The sequence below is a fragment of the Rattus norvegicus genome, chromosome 1, assembly GCF_021556685.1.
Source record: "Rattus norvegicus strain SHRSP/BbbUtx chromosome 1, alternate assembly SHRSP_T2T, whole genome shotgun sequence".
In the NCBI taxonomy this organism is placed as follows: Eukaryota; Metazoa; Chordata; class Mammalia; order Rodentia; family Muridae; genus Rattus; species Rattus norvegicus.
Window position 1 is genome coordinate 183,229,439 of NC_141534.1, and position 17,394 is coordinate 183,246,832.

Here is a 17,394-nt window from a genome sequence, read left to right on the forward strand (position 1 = left end):
CAGTGTTTATGTAACTGTGGAATTCTGTGGCACTTCAAGGAAGATTAAAATCATGGCATCTTCAGAAAAATATATATAACTGAAAATCATGAAGTAATAAGGCAAATTCATAAAAACAAAATCACATTTTCTCTCATGTGTATAACCTAGACTAAATTATGTGCGTGTGCATATCCATGACAAAGATGGAAAGGTATCCTGGAGAGGAGAAGAGGTCTAAGGGGAATGAAAGGAACGCACAAAAAGCAGTGGAGTCTGTTTCAAAAGCAGAAGAGACTATTTGGGAAAAGGAAGGGGACCAGAGAGAATGGAGCAGGGACGGAGAAGGACAAGTAGACAAATAAGAATGAAGGCATGATTTTAGATGTATGCATGACAATGACACAAAGAAAGTCACTTCTTTGCTTGCTAAGCTAAAAGTTATTTCAAAAAAAAAAAAATAACTGAGCCTGGAAACAACCTGAATGCTCTTCAGCAGCAAGTGGAACCTCTGTAAAAATGAAGTGTGAGTCCACAGATATGACCCAAGCCACACATGCTCCTCGGGTGGAGAGCACAGGCATGTGCTGAATAAAATCATCCCCTTATAGGATGTCAACAAGAGGCAAGATGTAACATCAGGGACACGTCTTATTCAAGCTGTGAGAAGGGAGAAGGCTTGATGAGAAAAACTTAGGGTTTGAATACATTGTTTTATATCCTGAGTGTAGTGATGGTTGCACAGCACTGTACATACACTAGAAATTAGGAACACACTAAGTCATCAAAATGTTCGTGCTATATTGTACTAAGGTTATGTGTTTTTAATAGAATCAAATTTAAATATGTCCAAGGCTTAGTGTAGACGCCTTGGCAGCACGCCCAGCACTGCTGCTCTCCTTTGCCTCCCACTGCAGCTTTGAACTTCCCCTCTCTCAGAAACTTGGCTATGGATTTAAATGTCGTTATTCATATGCAAAATGTAAGGGCTTCATATAAGATTATCATAAGGGAAAAACAAAGTCTTCCCATCTTCTTATGCATACATTCAGATCTTGGAAGGATCTGAAGAGTGGATCCTGTCCTACTGTGATCCTCTATAAGTTAATTTATTGTCAATAGCTACAATGTCATAAGGATTCTTCCCAAGTTAAATGATAAACTTAATAAAGAACAGTTCAACTCTTCTGAATAATCTAAGGTACAACATTATAGGAAATATTTTAGAATATAATGATAACTTAAGGGTTTTCAGATGTTAGGTTTTAAATCATCATTTAACAGAAAAAATATCCATTTTCCATGAAACAAACAGAGACAGAAATCATCTGGATTTCAGCCACTCATCACTCACATGGAAGTTAGAATCTGCCAATCATGAAAAGGTTCTTTTCTTTCACCTCTTAGACAGCAATAACCTTGACAATCAGATGCCCATTTTTCATAATTTACATCCCTGTGCCAAACACTGTTTTCTCCTTTCACCTTTATCTTTCTAATTAAAATGAAAGATCAGGGAGCTGGTTCAGTACCTAACAGTACTAGCAGCTCTTTCAGAGGACTGAGGCTCAGTTCCCAGCAGCCATTTGGTGGCTTGCAACAATCTGTAACTCCAGTCACAGGGAATAATAGAGGGTGACAAATAGCTTGCCTGGCCTATTCCTAACCTCCTGAAATTAAATAAGATTACATCAAATAAAGGCACTGGCTCTGTGACTCGGTAAAGTCACAGGAGGAGGAAATGGAACCAGAAAAGTAACCAGGAATGTCCAAGCAATAGAACAAACCAGGTCACTATCATTGCCTTCTTCCTCGGTGTGATTTAGGTCCTGTTCTTCACCACTAACCTAGATTCCATGTCTTTTTTCACTCAGATACACACATTTAACACAAGCATACTTACTCTACTTTTTTGAGCATTTCCTGAGGAAGAAGGCTTTGCTGGGGAAAAGCCTGCCTGATGAGTGCTAGACATTCCTGTATTCCTGAGGTCTATCGCTAACCTTTCACTCTTAGTTTCACCCTCCTGCCTTTTTCCCTTTCATCCACTCAGAATATATCTCAAGAGAATTCAAGCATAAGGCTGGCTTGTTTGCTTGCTTGCTTGCTTGCTTGCTTGTTTTAAGAGAGACGATCTGACTAAGATGCTCAGGTTGGCCTCAAACTCCTATGCTCAAGTAACCCTATACCTGGCACTACAGATTCACACCACCGTGTCCAGCTGCAGACTTGTGAATTTTTCTTTAAAACATCCTTTGCCAAAAGGGATTATGGTACACAAATCCTAGTGCTTAGGAGACAAAGTAGGTGGATCTTTGTGAGTTTAAGGCCAACTTGGACTCTATAGAGTTCTCAGGCAGCCAAGGCTAGTATCAAAACCGTCTCAAACAGACGAACAATAACAAAAGGTACTTATTGCAGACCCTAGCTACTCCTCTGTCCTATACACAGAGATGTCCAGTTGTCAAAAGTAAGAGGCTTCTTCTCCATAAACACACCCAACCATTCCATTATCTGCTGCTTGACAGCCCAGTTTCTTCTCAGTTCACTTATCTTGAGCATCTCTAGTGTCCTTCTCCAGCCCTCCTACATACACCGTAAACAACAGTCTAATGTTAATGCTACTTATAAACTGTACTATTCTCTCATTTAAAGCATTCAGTAAAGCTTAGTTCATCTATATAATTGTGCCCCCATCACCAGTTTTAGAAAGTTTTGTCACCCCCTCAAATAAACCCACATGCAACATCAGAAGCAACTCCTACCTCCCAATCCCCACCTCACCAGTAACACTCTACTTTTCATTCTGTAGATTCACTTATTCTAGCCTTTTCATTAAGTGCCATCACCTACTATGTAGCCTTTGGTGACTACTTTCAATGTCATAGCTTTTATCTTATGATTCTTTTGTTACTAATGTACACAACATATTTGCCCTCTAGGTTTAAAAGTTCACTGAAAGAAAAAGAGAATTTAGGATCACCTTCAATACCCTTCATAAAGTACTTGAAAAACAACTATAGAAATTGAGTAAATAAATATCTTTCACTTTTATTTTTTATTTTTTACTCTCATTAATCTTACTTCCTGAATATTGACATATTACTTTTTACTACGAACTATTTTATTTTTCTATATTGAAAGTTAATAGCCTTCCAAAATTAAAGGAACAAAAAGAAAGAAGGAGAAGAAAGAATTTTAAGAGCAGGACTGGGAGAGAGTGTTGTGAAACCCAATCTTCTGGACATACCCATTGCAAACTCATGAGCTCATGGGAGACATGATTACCTGTACAAGATGGGGGTCTGTGAACACTCAGGAGAACATTCAGGAGAATGTACCTTTCAGAAACTATTAGTATTTAATCATTGCTGGGGAAGGGAGAGCCATTTTTTTCCAGTGATACCACTGTTAAGTTGCTGATGCTACAGCAAATAGCAGCCCCTTATGCTCATGCAAGCAACTTCATTAGATTCAGTGGGTCACACAATCAAAACAAAACCAAATCAAAACACAAGAAAGTAAAGGAGGAGATGCTGGGAAGAAGTGGTTTAACAGTGGGAGGGGTGAGAGAGTAATTGGGGTGAAGATAACCAAATACAGTGTGTGTGTGTGTGTGTGTGTGTGTGTGTGTGTGTGTGTGTGTGTGTGTGTGTAAGAGACAGAGACAGAGAGACAGAGACAGACAGAGAGAGAGACAGAGACAGAGACAGAGACTCAGAATACCGGGCAATGGAAGGTTACACCTTTAATCCCAGCACTTGAGAGGCAGAGGCAAGCCTGTTCTACAGAGCAAGTTCCAGGACAGCCAAGGTTATACCAGGAAACTGTCTCGAAAAAAACCAAAGGGAAGGTGAGGAAGACTGACAGAGAATGTTTCTGCTCCTCCTCAATAGTTAGGTCTTCTGTTATTGTTCTTGTTCTCGTTGCTGTTGCTGTTGCTAATGTTGTTGTCTTAATAGTTATCACTGGGCGGGGGAATGTGGAGGTCATAGGATGACTTGAAAGAATTGGTTCCCCTTTACCATGTGAATATAGGGTGTAGAACTTAGGTCAATGGGTCTGGCAGCCAAAGTCCTTAACCATCTAGTTGACTTCTTTCATTTAATTGAATTCTCTTGTCTTAAGTTGGTTCCTTCTTTGACTTACTAATTCACCTTTAGACTTGCTTTTCTCAGCTATACTCATAGCTAGGGCAGACAAAAAAGGGACTCCTAAAAATTAAACTACTTTACTTATTTAAAGTGATAATAATGTTCATCCCTTCATCCTAAAATATTTACAAAGCATATACTATGCATCACACATACCTGTATAGGCAGTGATAATATAATATTAAACAAAATAAGTCAGGTCCTTGCTCACAGAGCTCTTGTTGTAAAGACACATAATAAATAAGGCACAGTAAATAAAAGCTATAGATATGAATGGAAAGACTAAAAAAGGTTGTAATTCTAGAGAAAGTGGAGATGGACCATCCCAGGATCCCAGAAACTTTTAAATACTAGTCATTCTTATTCTGTGTGCATGGTCATGTGTGTTTGTGTGTGTCTCTATGTCTGTCTCTGTCTCTGTCTCTGTCTCTGTCTCTGTCTCTCTCTCTCTGTCTCTGTCTCTCTCTCTGTCTCTCTGTCTCTCTGTCTCTGTCTCTCTCTGTCTCTGTCTCTGTCTCTCTGTCTGTCTCTCTGTCTCTCTGTCTCTGTCTCTCTCTGTCTCTCTGTCTCTGTCTCTCTCTGTCTCTCTGTCTCTCTTTCTGTCTCTCTCTCTCTCTCTCTCTCTCTCTCTTTCACACACACACACACACACACACACACACACACACACACACACACAGTTTTACCCCAGGCTCATATGCTCTGACTCCTGCTCCCCAGCTGGTGCACTATTTTGGGAGGCTGTAGAAGCTAGCACAGGCTGAGACTAGCAGAAGAAAAGTAGCTTACTTAAATAGGCTCCTGAGAGTAAATTACCCTGGCTTCTTCCTGCCATCCACTCGGCTTCACAGCCACAGATTAAGCAGCTTCTGCCACAGTGCCTTCCCCAACACAATGGACTGAAATCAGTGTACAAGTACACTTTTCTTCTCTACTCTTCCACAGCAACAAGAAAAGTAACTAGTGAAATGCTTAGGTAATAAAAAAATACATTACAAGTCTATGTAACTCTAGGGCTAAGTCCTAATTCAGTGGTATAGTAAATTCCTAGCATGTATAAAGCCTCGAGTTAGATCTCTCAGAATAGCCATTTAAAAAAAATCTATAATATCACGAACATCCATAATTTCATAGATTGATAATTTTTAGATAATTATACTTAAAAGTATAATTCTTTGATTAAAAAGTAATCATAACTTCAATCAATTTAAATTTAACCTATTGTTTCTATTGATAAGTTATAAGAATAGCATTTGCTTTAATTTTTCTAAATACAGTAAAAAATTTAAATTGTCTTGCATTGAATCAGTAAAACTTTTATACTTTGATAAATTAGTTCTTTAAAACACTTTATATCCTCTTTAAAACAACATCTGATGAGTTTTATTCTAGGCACAAATTTCCTTATCTAATGTTTTTTGTTTGTTTACTTATTTATTTATAGAGAGGGTCTCACTATGTAGCCCTAGCTGGCCTGGAGCTCACTGTGTACAGCAGGCTGCACTCACACTCAGAGCCTTCCTGCCCCTGCCCCTGCCCCTGCCCCTGCCCCTGCCCCTGCCCCTGCCCCTGCCCCTGCCCCTGCCCCTGCCCCTGCCCCTGCCCCTGCCCCTGCCCCTGCCTGCCGGAGTCTGTTGACCTCACTGTCACTCCTTTCCCCAAGTTACCACTTCTCTTCTGGGTTGGGAATAATTTTTTTTACTTTTCAAAAGCCTGAAATAGGCCTGTGTGAGCAAATATATCTTTCCACAGCACCATTATCACTGTGAATAAGTAAACTAGTTCAACTGAGACGAGTCTCCCCATTGTGTGGCTCAGGCTGGTCTCGAACTCACAGTTGTCCTGGCCAGGTCTCTTGAGTGCTGGGATTATAGGCAAATTGCCATGCCCAGTCAAGGCTGGAGCTACAGCAGTGGTCTTCTTTCCATTGTAGCCCAGTTCTTCCTTTTTCTCAGGAATACTTCAAAATGATGTAAAAAAAAAAAAAACAAAAAACTCTTCACATGGAATTTCAGTTCATATGTCACAAATTTAAGCAACTACACCTTATGTTATTTAAAATAAATTAGCAGTTCCTCCTGATTCCTTTGTTTAGCTAAGAAAAGAGATACAGTTCATTTTCAATGTGAAACCTGGTATACTATTCAAATCATGTCGTGTGTCAAAGAAAAATAACGACCTTAATGAGGAATGTGAAAAATAAAATAAAGAACAAGGAGAACCCATTAGTTTAAAGATACAAGGAGCAGCCAAAGATGACAAACATTCCTGAAATTCAAAACACGGTGGGAGAGGGATAGGCACCGAAACACATAAATCGCTGTTTTGAATTCTCTTTCTCTGTGGGTATAATTGTACCTTATTTTCTTATAATGATTTATTGAGGTAAATATTCTGTATGGTTTAACAGCTACAGCTTCAAAGTGTCAGGCACAAGCTCTCCTTTATTCATGAGGCAGCTGAGTATTGGGATGTGAATTCACTTCTGTATTCTGGGACTTGGCAAAGTTTGTTTTAAGGTCCTTATAAAGAATTCATGTTGATGCAGTCTATTCAAATGTGAAAAACACTGTGCTGTAATGAGTGAAATAGAAAACCTTTACAGTAATTCTGCAGAAAAAGTAAATAAACTGAAGTAAGACACACAGAATTACTTTCAGCAAAGTACAGAAGGCCCCTGCGTTAATCTTAATGTACCTTTTCAGGCTTAAGAGATGCCTACAGTCCCATCACTGGGTGGCCACTAAGCTGGGGAGTGAATTTAATATTAAGACAAAAAAAGAAAATGATCAGAATTAGAATAAACCTTAGTAATAGTCACCTGAAGTCTTCTGGGCTGATTTTCAATATGCACAGACTGCTGTTCTGGGACCAAAGTCTGTCCAAAAGCAACTAGTAAGAACTATCACATGCCAGATAGAAACTTCTTAGTTTTGAAAGGGGAAATAAGTAATTACATTTGCTTTAAAAGTCCCATGCTAAAGAAGTTAGACACAGACACCTAAGACATAGAGAGATTCAAGTAACTCTGCCTGTCTAAGCCAAGCCTTTATGTAAGAAATTCATAGTTTTGCTAGGAAATATGCATACCTTCAATATATAACCTATATGAACAGTAGCTCCTGATGCATCCATACTCCTACCTATGGGCCACAGTAGCACTGTGACTCTAGGACCCAACTTAATTACCTGCACTCACGGCTAACAACTCACAAATGACTCGATCTCCAACTCCAGGGAATCTGATACCTTTTTTGAGTCTCCAAAGTCACCTACACTCACATGAACATACACACAGACAGACACATACGCAGTTAAAAACTAAAAATAAATTTAAAAAAAAAAACCCTACACTTTTAATGGGATTATTTCTTGTCTAGAAAGATATATTGTGCTTTTTTTCAGTTAAAGGAAAGATGACTAGAACTAATAAATGGCTTCTTTTACTATACAAGACAAGAATAGACAGATGGGCTCGCTGATCCCAGCCCACAGCTCCCTGTTCCCAAACCCCATGGGAGAGAGAGCTGATCGCCAGTGTGGGTAATCCTGAGACTGCAGGGCAGGAGAGACCACCACTTCTGCTCACCTTTGCCCACATCCCTGGCCCAAGAGGAAACTGCATAGGGCCTCTGGGCACAGGAAGATAGAGGCAGTCAAGTTGCAAGAGCCCTGCGGTCCAGACTGCACCCGAATCTGAACGGACCTGGTCAAACGGCTCCCTGCACCCAAATTCTGTGAGAGGGAGAGCTAGACCTTCAGAGGGGCAGACACGCCTGGAAAACAAGAGGAGACTACCCTCTGCTCACATTTCTGACTCTAAAGGAAAATGCCTAGTACCATCTGGGCCCCCTGTGCACAGGGACCCAGGAGAAGTAGGGGCAGGCCCTTCTGGTTCCCACCCACAGGGACAGCTGAAAGCCAGTGGACAGGAACAACTACACGCTTGAAAGAAGAACACTCTGTTTTCATAACTGGCTGAAGAAAACAAGAAAACAGGTCTACAGCATTCCTGACACATACACGTATAGGACGGTCAAGCCACTGTCAGAAGCATCAAAACAAGGTAACACCAGAGACAACCTGATGGTGAAAGGCAAGCGCAGGAACCCAAGCAAAAGAAATCAAGACTAAATGGCATCATCAGAGCCCAATTCTCCCACTAAAGCAAACACTGAATATCCAAACACACCAGAAAAACAAGATCTAGATTTAAAATCACATTTGATCATGATGATGGAGGACTTTAAGAAAGACATAAAGAACTCCCTTAGAGAAATGCAGGAAAACATAAGTAAACAAGTAGAAGCCCTTAGAGAGGAAACACAAAAATCCCTGAAAGAATTACAGGAAAACACAATCAAACAGGTGAAGGAAGTGAAAATGGAAATAGAAGCAATCAAGAAAGCACATAGTGAGACAACCCTGGATATAGAAAACCAAAGGAAGAGACAAGGAGTCATAGATACAAGCATCGCCAACAGAATACAAAAGATAGAAGAGAGAATCTCAGGAGCAGAATATTCCATAGAAATCATTGACTCAACTGTCAAAGATAATGTAAAACAGAAAAAGCTACTGGTCCAAAACATACAGGAAATCCAGGACACAATGAGAAGATCAAACCTAAGGATAATAGGTATAGAAGAGAGTGAAGACTCATAAATACCAGTAAATATCTTCAACAAAATCATAGAAGAAAACTTTCCTAACCTAAAAAAAGAGATACCCATAGGCATACAAGAAGCCTACAGAACTCCAAATAGATTGGACCAGAAAAGAAACTCATCCCGTCACATAATAGTCAAAGCACCAAATGCACAAAACAATGAAAGAATATTAAAGGCAGTAAGGGAAAAAGGTCAAGTAACATATAAATGCAGACCTATCAGAATTACACCAGACTTCTCACCAGAGACTATGAAAGCCAGAAGATCCTGGACAGATGTCATACAGACCCTAAGAGAACACAAATGCCAGCCCAGGTTACTGTATCCAGCAAAACTCTCAATTAAAATAGATGGAGAAACCAAGATATTCCATGACAAAACCAAATTTACACAATATCTTTCTACAAATCCAGCGCTACAAAGGATAATAAATGGTAAAGCCCAACACAAAGAGGCAAGCTACACCCTAGAAAAAGCAAGAAACTAATCATTTTGCAATAAAACAAAGAGAAGACAAGCATAAACATAATCTCACATCCAAACACGAATAAAAGAGGAAGCTACAATCACTATTCCTTAATATCATATCATCAATGGACTCAATTCCCTAATAAAAAGACACAGATTAACAAACTGAATATGTAATGAGGACCCAGCATTTTTCTGCCTACAGGAAACACACCTCCGAGACAAAGACAGAAACTACCTCAGAGTAAAAGGCTGGAAAACAACTTTCCAAGCAAATGGTCTGAAGAAGCAAGCTGGAGTAGCCATTCTAATATCGAATAAAATCTATCTTCAACCAAAAGTCATCAAAAAGATAAGGAAGTGCACTTCATATTCATCAAAGGAAAAATCCACCAAGATGAACTCTCAATCCTTAATATCTATGCTCCAAATACAAGGGTACCTACATACATAAAAGAAACCTTACTAAAGCTCAAAGCACACATTGCACCTAACGCTATAATGGTAGGAGATTTCAACACCCCACTCTCATCAATGGACAGAACATAGAAACAGAAATTAAACAGAGACCTAGACAGACTAACAGAAGTTATGAATCAAATGGACTTAACAGATATTTATAGAACATTCTATCCTAAAACAAAAGGATATACCTTCTTCTCACCACCTCATGGTACTTTCTCCAAAATTGACCATATAACCAGCACAAAACAGGCCTCTACAGATACAGAAAGATAGAAATAATCCCATGCGTCCTATCAGACCACCACAGGCTAAAGCTGGTCTTCAATAAAAATAAGGAAAGAACGCCCACATATATATGGAAGTTGAACAATGCTCTACTCAATGATAACCTGGTCAAGGAAGAAATAAAGAAAGAAATTAAAGACTTCTTATAATTTAATGAAAATGAAGGTACAACATACCCAAACATATGGGACACAATGAAAGCTGTGCTAAGAGGAAAACTCATAGCTCTGAGTGCCTGCAGAAAGAAACAAGAGAGAGCATATATCAGCAGCTTGACAGCACACCTAAAAGCTCTAGAACAAAAAGAAGCAAATACACCCAGGAGGAGTAGAAGGCAGGAAATAATCAAACTCAGAGCTGAAATCAACCAAGTAGAAACAAAAAGGACCATAGAAAGAATCAACAGAACCAGAAGCTGGTTCTTTGAGAAAATCAACAAGATAGATAAACCCTTAACCAGACTAACCAGAGGACACAGAGAGTGTGTCCAAATTAACAAAATCAGAAATGAAAAGGGAGACATAACTACAGATTCAGAGGAAATTCAAAACATCATCAGATCTTACTACAAAAGCCTACATTCAACAAAACTTGAAAATCTGGAGGAAATGAGCAATTTCCTAGACAGATACCAGGTACCGAAGTTAAATCAGGAACAGATAAACCATTTAAACAACCCCATAACTCCTAAAGAGATAGAAGCCGGGCTGGAGAGATGGCTCAGCAGTTAAGAGCACCCGACTACTCTTCCAGAGGTCCTGAGTTCAATTCCCAGCAACCACATGGTGGCTCACAACCATCTGTAAAGAGATCTGATGCCCTCTTCTGGTGTATCTGAAGACAGTTACAGTGTACTTATATATAATAAATGAATAAATCTTTAAAAAAAAAAAAAGAAATAGAAGCCGTCATCAAAATCTCCCAACCAAAAAGAGCCCAGGTCCAGACAGGTTTAGTGCAGAATTCTATCAGACCTTCATAGAAGACCTCATACCAATACTATCCAAACTATTCCACAAAATTGAAACAGATGGAGCGCTACCGAGTTCCTTCTATGAAGCCACAATTACTCTTATACCTAAACCACACAAAGACCCAACAAAGAAAGAGAACTTCAGACCAATTTCCCTTATGAATATCAATGCAAAAATACTCAATAAAATTCTTGCAAACTGAATCCAAGAACACACCATCCATCATGATCAAGTAGACTTCATCCCAAGCTTGCAGGGATGGTTTAATATAAGGAAAACCATCAACGTAATCCACTGTATAAACAAACTGAAAGATAAAAACCACATGATCATTTCATTGGATGCTGAGAAAGCATTTGACAAAATTCAACACCCCTTCATGATAAAAGTCCTTGAAAGAACAAGAATTCAAGACCCATACCTAAGCATACCAAAAGCCATATACAGCAAACCAGTAGCTAACATTAAACTAAATGGAGAGAAACTTGAAGCAATACTAAAATCAGGAACTAGACAAGGCTGCCCACTCTCTCCCTACTTATTCAATATAGTTCTTGAAGTTCTAGCCAGAGCAATCAGACAACAAAAGGAGATCAAAGGGATACAGATTGGAAAGGAAGAACTCAAAATATCACTATCTGTGGATGAAATGATAGTATATTTAAGTGATCTAAAAAGTTCCACCAGAGAACTACTAAATCTGATAAACACCTTCAGCAAAGTGGCTGGGTATAAAATTAACTCAAATAAATCAGTAGCCTTCCTCTACACAAAAGAGAAACAAGGTGAGAAAGAAATTAGGGAAATGACACCCTTCATAATAGTCCCAAATAATATAAAATACCTCAGTGTGACTTTAACCAAGCAAGTGAAAGATCTGTATGATAAGAACTTCAAGCCTCTGAAGAAAGAAATTGAAGAAGATCTCAGAAAATGGAAAGATCTCCCATGCTCATGGATTGGCAGGATCAATATAATAAAAATGGCCATTTTACCAAAAGTGATCTACAGATTCAATGCAATCTCCACCAAATTCCAATCCAATTCTTCAGAGAATTAGACAGAACAATTTGCAAATTCATCTGGAATAACAAAAAACCCAGAATAGCTAAAACTATCCTCAACAATAAAAGGACTTCCGGGAGAATCACTATCCCTGAACTCAAGCAGTATTACAGAGAAATAGTGATAAAAACTGCATGGTATTGGTACAAGACAGGCAGATAGACCAGTGGAATAGAATTGAAGACCCAGAAATGAACCCACACACCTATGGTCACTTGATTTTTGACAAAGGAGTCAAAACCATCCAATGGAAAAAAGATAGCATGTTCAGCAAATGGTGCTGGTTCAACTGGAGGTCAGCATGTAGAAGAATGCAGATCAATACATGCTTATCACCCTGTACAAAGCTTAATTCCAAGTGGATCAAGGACCTCCACACCAAATCAGATACACTCAAACTAATAGAAGAAAAACTAGGGAAGCATCTGGAACACATGGGCACTGGAGAAAATTTCCTGAACAAAACACCAATGGCTTATGCTCTAAGATCAAGAATCAACAAATGGGATCTCATAAAGCTACAAAGCTTTTGTAAGGCAAGGACACTGTCATTAGGACAAAACAGCAACCAACAGATTGGGAAAAGATCTTTACTAATCCTACAACTGATAGAGGACTTATATCCAAAATATACAAAGAACTCATGAAGTTAAACTTCAGGGAGACAAATAACCCCATTAAAAAATGGGGTTCAGATCTAAACAACGAATTCACAGCTGAGGAATATCAAATGGCCGAGAAGCACCTAAAGAAATGTTCAACATCTTTAGTCATAAGGGAAATGCAAATCAAAACAACCCTGAGATTCCACCTCACACTAGTCAGAATGGCAAAAACTCCTGGGACAGCAGATGCTGGCAAGGATGTGGAGAAAGAGGAATACTCCTCCATTGTTGGTGGGATTGCAGACCAGTACAACCATTCTGGAAATCAGTCTGGAGGTTCCTCAGAAAATTGGACATTGCACTACCTGACCACCCAGCTATACCTCTCTTGGGCATATACTCAAAAGATGCCCCAACATATAACAAAGACGCGTGCTCCACTTTGTTCATCGCAGCCTTATTTATAATAGCCAGAAGCTGGAAAGAACCCAAATGCCCTTCAACAGAGGAACGGATACAGAAAATGTGGTACATCTACACAATGGAATATTACTCAGCTATCAAAAACAATGACTTTATAAAATTCATAGGCAAATGGATGGAACTGGAAAATATCATCCTGAGTGAGGTAACCCAATCACAGAAAAACACACATGGTATGCACTCACTGATAAGTGGATATTAGCCCAAATGCTCGAATTACCCTAGATGCACAGAACATGTGAAACTCAAGAAGGATGACCAAAATTCGAATGCTTCACTCCTTCTTTAAAAGGGGAACAAGAATACCCTTGGGAGGGGATAGGGAAGCACAGTTTAGAATAGAAGCTGAAGGAACACCCATTCAGAGCCTGCCCCACATGTGGCTCATACATATACAGCCACCAAACTAGATAAGATGGATGAAGCAAAGAAGTGCAGGCTGACAGGAGCTGGATGTAGATCTCTCCTGAGAGACACAGCCAGAATACATAGGCGAATGCCAGCAGCAAAACACTGAACTGAAAACAGGACCCCCGTTGAAGGAATCAGAGAAAGGCCTGAAAGAGCTGAAGGGGCTTGAGACCCCATATGAACAACAATGCCAACCAACCAGAGCTTCCAGGGACTAAGCCACTACCCAAAGACTATACATGGACTGACCCTGGGCTCCAACCCCATAGGTAGCAATGAATAGCCTAGTAAGAGCACCAGTGGAAGGGGAAGCCCTTGGTCCTGTCAAGGCTGGACCCCCAGTGAACGGGATTCTTGGGGGGAGGGCAGTAATGGGGGGAGGATGGGGTGGGGAACACCCGTCTAGAAGGGGAGGCAGAAGGGTTAGGGGGATGTTGGCCTGGAAATGGAAAAGGTAGTAACAATTGAGATGTAAATAAGAAATACACAATTTAATAGATATGGAAAAAAGAGTAGACAGATGGATAGACATGTGACATAGACGATAGATAACAGATAAAATTAAAAAATTTTTTTCTAAAAATATTACCTGCTAGATAATGTGCATTAAATTATCATTTAATTTATAAGAGTCTAGGATAGTTATGCATAGAGCAGATTATCAGTACACTAGACCTTAAATTAGGTAACTTAAAATTAGTAACTTAAAATGTCTCTGGAGAAGTTTTTATCACTATTCAGATGATCTCATCCCTCCCAGAATAATAGCTGTTTTGCAAACAAATAACACAATACTAATAAATATAAAGCCTGATGCTTTGACATTACTTTCAGCCAAAGCACGCAGCACTGTACATAACACAGTTTAAGAGACTCTCATCTAAAAACACTCGTGTCATAGTTCATGTTTAAGTTATACACCCCCAATGCTTTCCATCATTGATAGGAATTGAAGAGGTAGCATCTTAGCCAACTCTAAAAGCAGTTTTCTGGCTATAACTTTAAGTCCAAATAAAGGTAAGACAATAGTGAGTCTCTAAAAGGAAAAAGGAGTCAGAAGGAAATAGTACAGAAAGAAGATTGTACCTTCCTGCACCTTCCAAAACCAAAATTCATCACACTCATCCTCCTTCCATCTCTCGCTGTCAGCACTCTGCTTCCACTGGTAAGCACAACAAAAACCTTGATTGATACACAGTTCACTTATAATCCACATTTAATTCGCCTGCAAATGATATTTTCTTATATAACACTGTTATCATTATTCTTCAAGGGTGTGTATACATGTGTGCACTCATGCCCAGACACATGTGCCGCAGTGCATGTATGGAAGTCAGAGAACAATTTTCAAAAGTCAGTTCTCTCCTTCTACTTTGTAAGTCCCAGGGATCAAACTCAAGTTGTCAGACCTGGTGGCACCATAAAGTGAGCCTTCTTGCTTATTCACCAGCTTTTTCATGAGTCTTGTTTTGTTTTTTTGTTGTAGGGTCTCACTATGTAGTTGGACTGACTCATGATCCTCCTAACTCTACCTCCCTAGTGCTGGGATAACAGGCAAAAGCAACCACACTCAATCCAAGTTTACACATATACATATTCAAAGTGTATGTATGTATGTATGTATGTATGTATGTATACATATATATATGTACTTTGAATACTCTGTTGTATGTATACCTGACATTTTTATGCTAACTTTAAAATATAGTTTAGTTCTGGAATTTCTGTGTGTTTTGTTGTGGAACTGGGGATTCATCACAGGGTCCTGAGCATGTTCAGCAAGTGTTCCAGTGAGCTCACGCCTCAGCCCCAACACTATCTACCTTATGACTTCCCACAAAACAGCAGAATTTGCAGAAATGCTTTAATCTCATTGACTGGTGGCTATGCATAATCCATTCAGTTTCAAAGGGCATCACAAAAGCTAGAACAGAAAGGAACTAGTACGAACTGAGCACCCTCCATTTGTCAGACGATTCTGATGAACAGCTCATTAATCCTCACAAGCATGTGTGGGAAGGGGTTATCCCTTTTTCTGAAGAAGATAAAACCAGGACATAGTGACTTAAAATGAGGTGCTGCCTGTTACACAACTAAGTTCAGGGCACTGGAATCTAAAGCAGACGCTGCCAAAGCCATTTCTGCTGTCTTATTTGTCAGCCCTCAGTGCCACAACAGCCACCTGCTCTTTGTCTGCTCACCTTTCTTAGCGTCCAAGGACTGTACTCTCTTGCTCATTCTACCCTCACCTAGAGCCACTGTCTCTCAGCTCCACCACTGAATCTGTCTGTCTCTTCTCCCTATAAGTTCTAATGTTCCTGAGGTGCAGGCCAGAGCCTGTTGTGACTTCTTTTGTTTCCTGCATAACTTCATCCACTATCTTGGCTTTAATACACCCCTATTTAGAATACATCACTCTCTTGCCCCTAATAACAACAACATTTTGGGAAACAATACAAAAATAAATATACTATAAGATACAGTGCTGTTATCTGATTGAAGTCCTGGTTTGTTGATTATCTATTCCCTGTGTTAACTAATATGAACGCCAATTTAACTCTTGTCTACTCTGTTATCTGTTTTCAAAGCAGAAACTCAAGAGCCAGCCACTGCTTCATTTCCATCATCTCCAACGTCCTTCAAAATAAACTTTCCTGGGGAAATCATATTTTGTCCCTAAAAATGTTCTTAAATTCCCCTGATAGGCAGCTTAACTCTCTGAAATTCAAACAAAATGTAAAATGTGTGCAACTGTGAAAGTAAGCAGTAAACTAGTATGATAACTGGTGCTTGTAATTTGAGCATACAAGAGGCTGAGGCACAAGGATCACCCAGAGTTTCAGACCAGGCTATGCTAGAAAGAGCACAGAAGGAGGAAGCAAAGGAAAAACAAAGAGAGAGAAGGGGAAAGAGAAAGGTAAAGGAGGGGTGGAGGGAGGAAAAAAAAGGTAAAATAGAAATCGAGAGCTGCTCTTGCAGAGGACTCAGAATTGATTCCCACTACCCGCATGGCAGCTCACAACTATCTGTAATTCTATTCTCTGGGGTCTAATACCCTCCTCAGATCTCAGCAGACACCACATAAACAGACATGCAGGTAAAATTACTCATACACATAAAATAATGAAGTAATTTTTTTGTTTTCCAAGAATAAAGTAAATTTTAAAAAGCAATAATAAAATATGAATTATTTTACTTTTAGCATTGTAACAGTACTCATTTCTAAAAATGGTAAATATTCAGCTATACTATAGTTCTACGTTTATGTGTGTTTCCTTATTGAACAAGAAACTTCATTGTACACAGTTGCTCTAGAAAAGATATCACTTCCATGATCCTTTTCATTTGCTTGGTTTCCCAATTATTGTGCAATTTCTATATTTCCCAAGTCCCTGTTGTCAAGGTCATTGCTCCCCACCAAAGCCTGACGGTTCTCCATGTGCCTCCATGCTACCTACCAGCAGCTCTGCGTGGTGTGTCCTTTCATTTTCTTTGGGTCCTTTGCCCACAAGACATGGATCTTCCTATTGCTCATTCTACTACACAGATTGCTTTAGAATAGTCTGGGCCTCTACCATCTTCGAAGCTCTAAGTTCAAAATTGTTGTTCAGAATCTGTTGCGGCAGCCCTGTTAGAAAAGTTTCAAAAAGTGATATTTAGTACTGGAGTCCAGAGCACTCACTTTCCTGCTCATCTTAGAAACTCAAGATCCTCTGGAAAACCGATTAATTGCCCATCATTAGTGTTCACCTGTATAGACTGCTGCTGAAAGCATGCTTAGCAGTAAGGCACAGCGACCGTGTACAGCACAGAGCACTCCCATTCTATCACAAGC

At 39.5% G+C, this 17,394-nt stretch overlaps 1 protein-coding gene and 1 long non-coding RNA gene across 15 annotated transcripts in view; one reads left to right on the forward strand and one right to left on the reverse strand.

Moving 5' to 3' along the window:
* Positions 1 to 17,394, reverse strand: part of Sox6 (SRY-box transcription factor 6) — a 608,765-nt gene that overhangs the window by 582,104 nt on the left and 9,267 nt on the right. For 9 of the 13 annotated variants that reach the window (XM_087657920.1, XM_087657862.1, XM_087657680.1 and 6 more), the window contains exon 2: positions 17,018 to 17,187. The gene's annotated coding sequence lies outside the window, so the exon portion shown is untranslated. Of the gene's footprint in view, positions 1 to 5,968; positions 6,094 to 17,017; positions 17,188 to 17,394 lie in introns of all 13 variants that reach the window. The other 4 variants (XM_087657843.1, XM_087657811.1, XM_087657965.1 and 1 more) reach the window with 1 other exon arrangement.
* Positions 1 to 17,394, forward strand: part of LOC147996941 (uncharacterized) — a 51,560-nt gene that overhangs the window by 27,559 nt on the left and 6,607 nt on the right. The window lies entirely within an intron of this gene.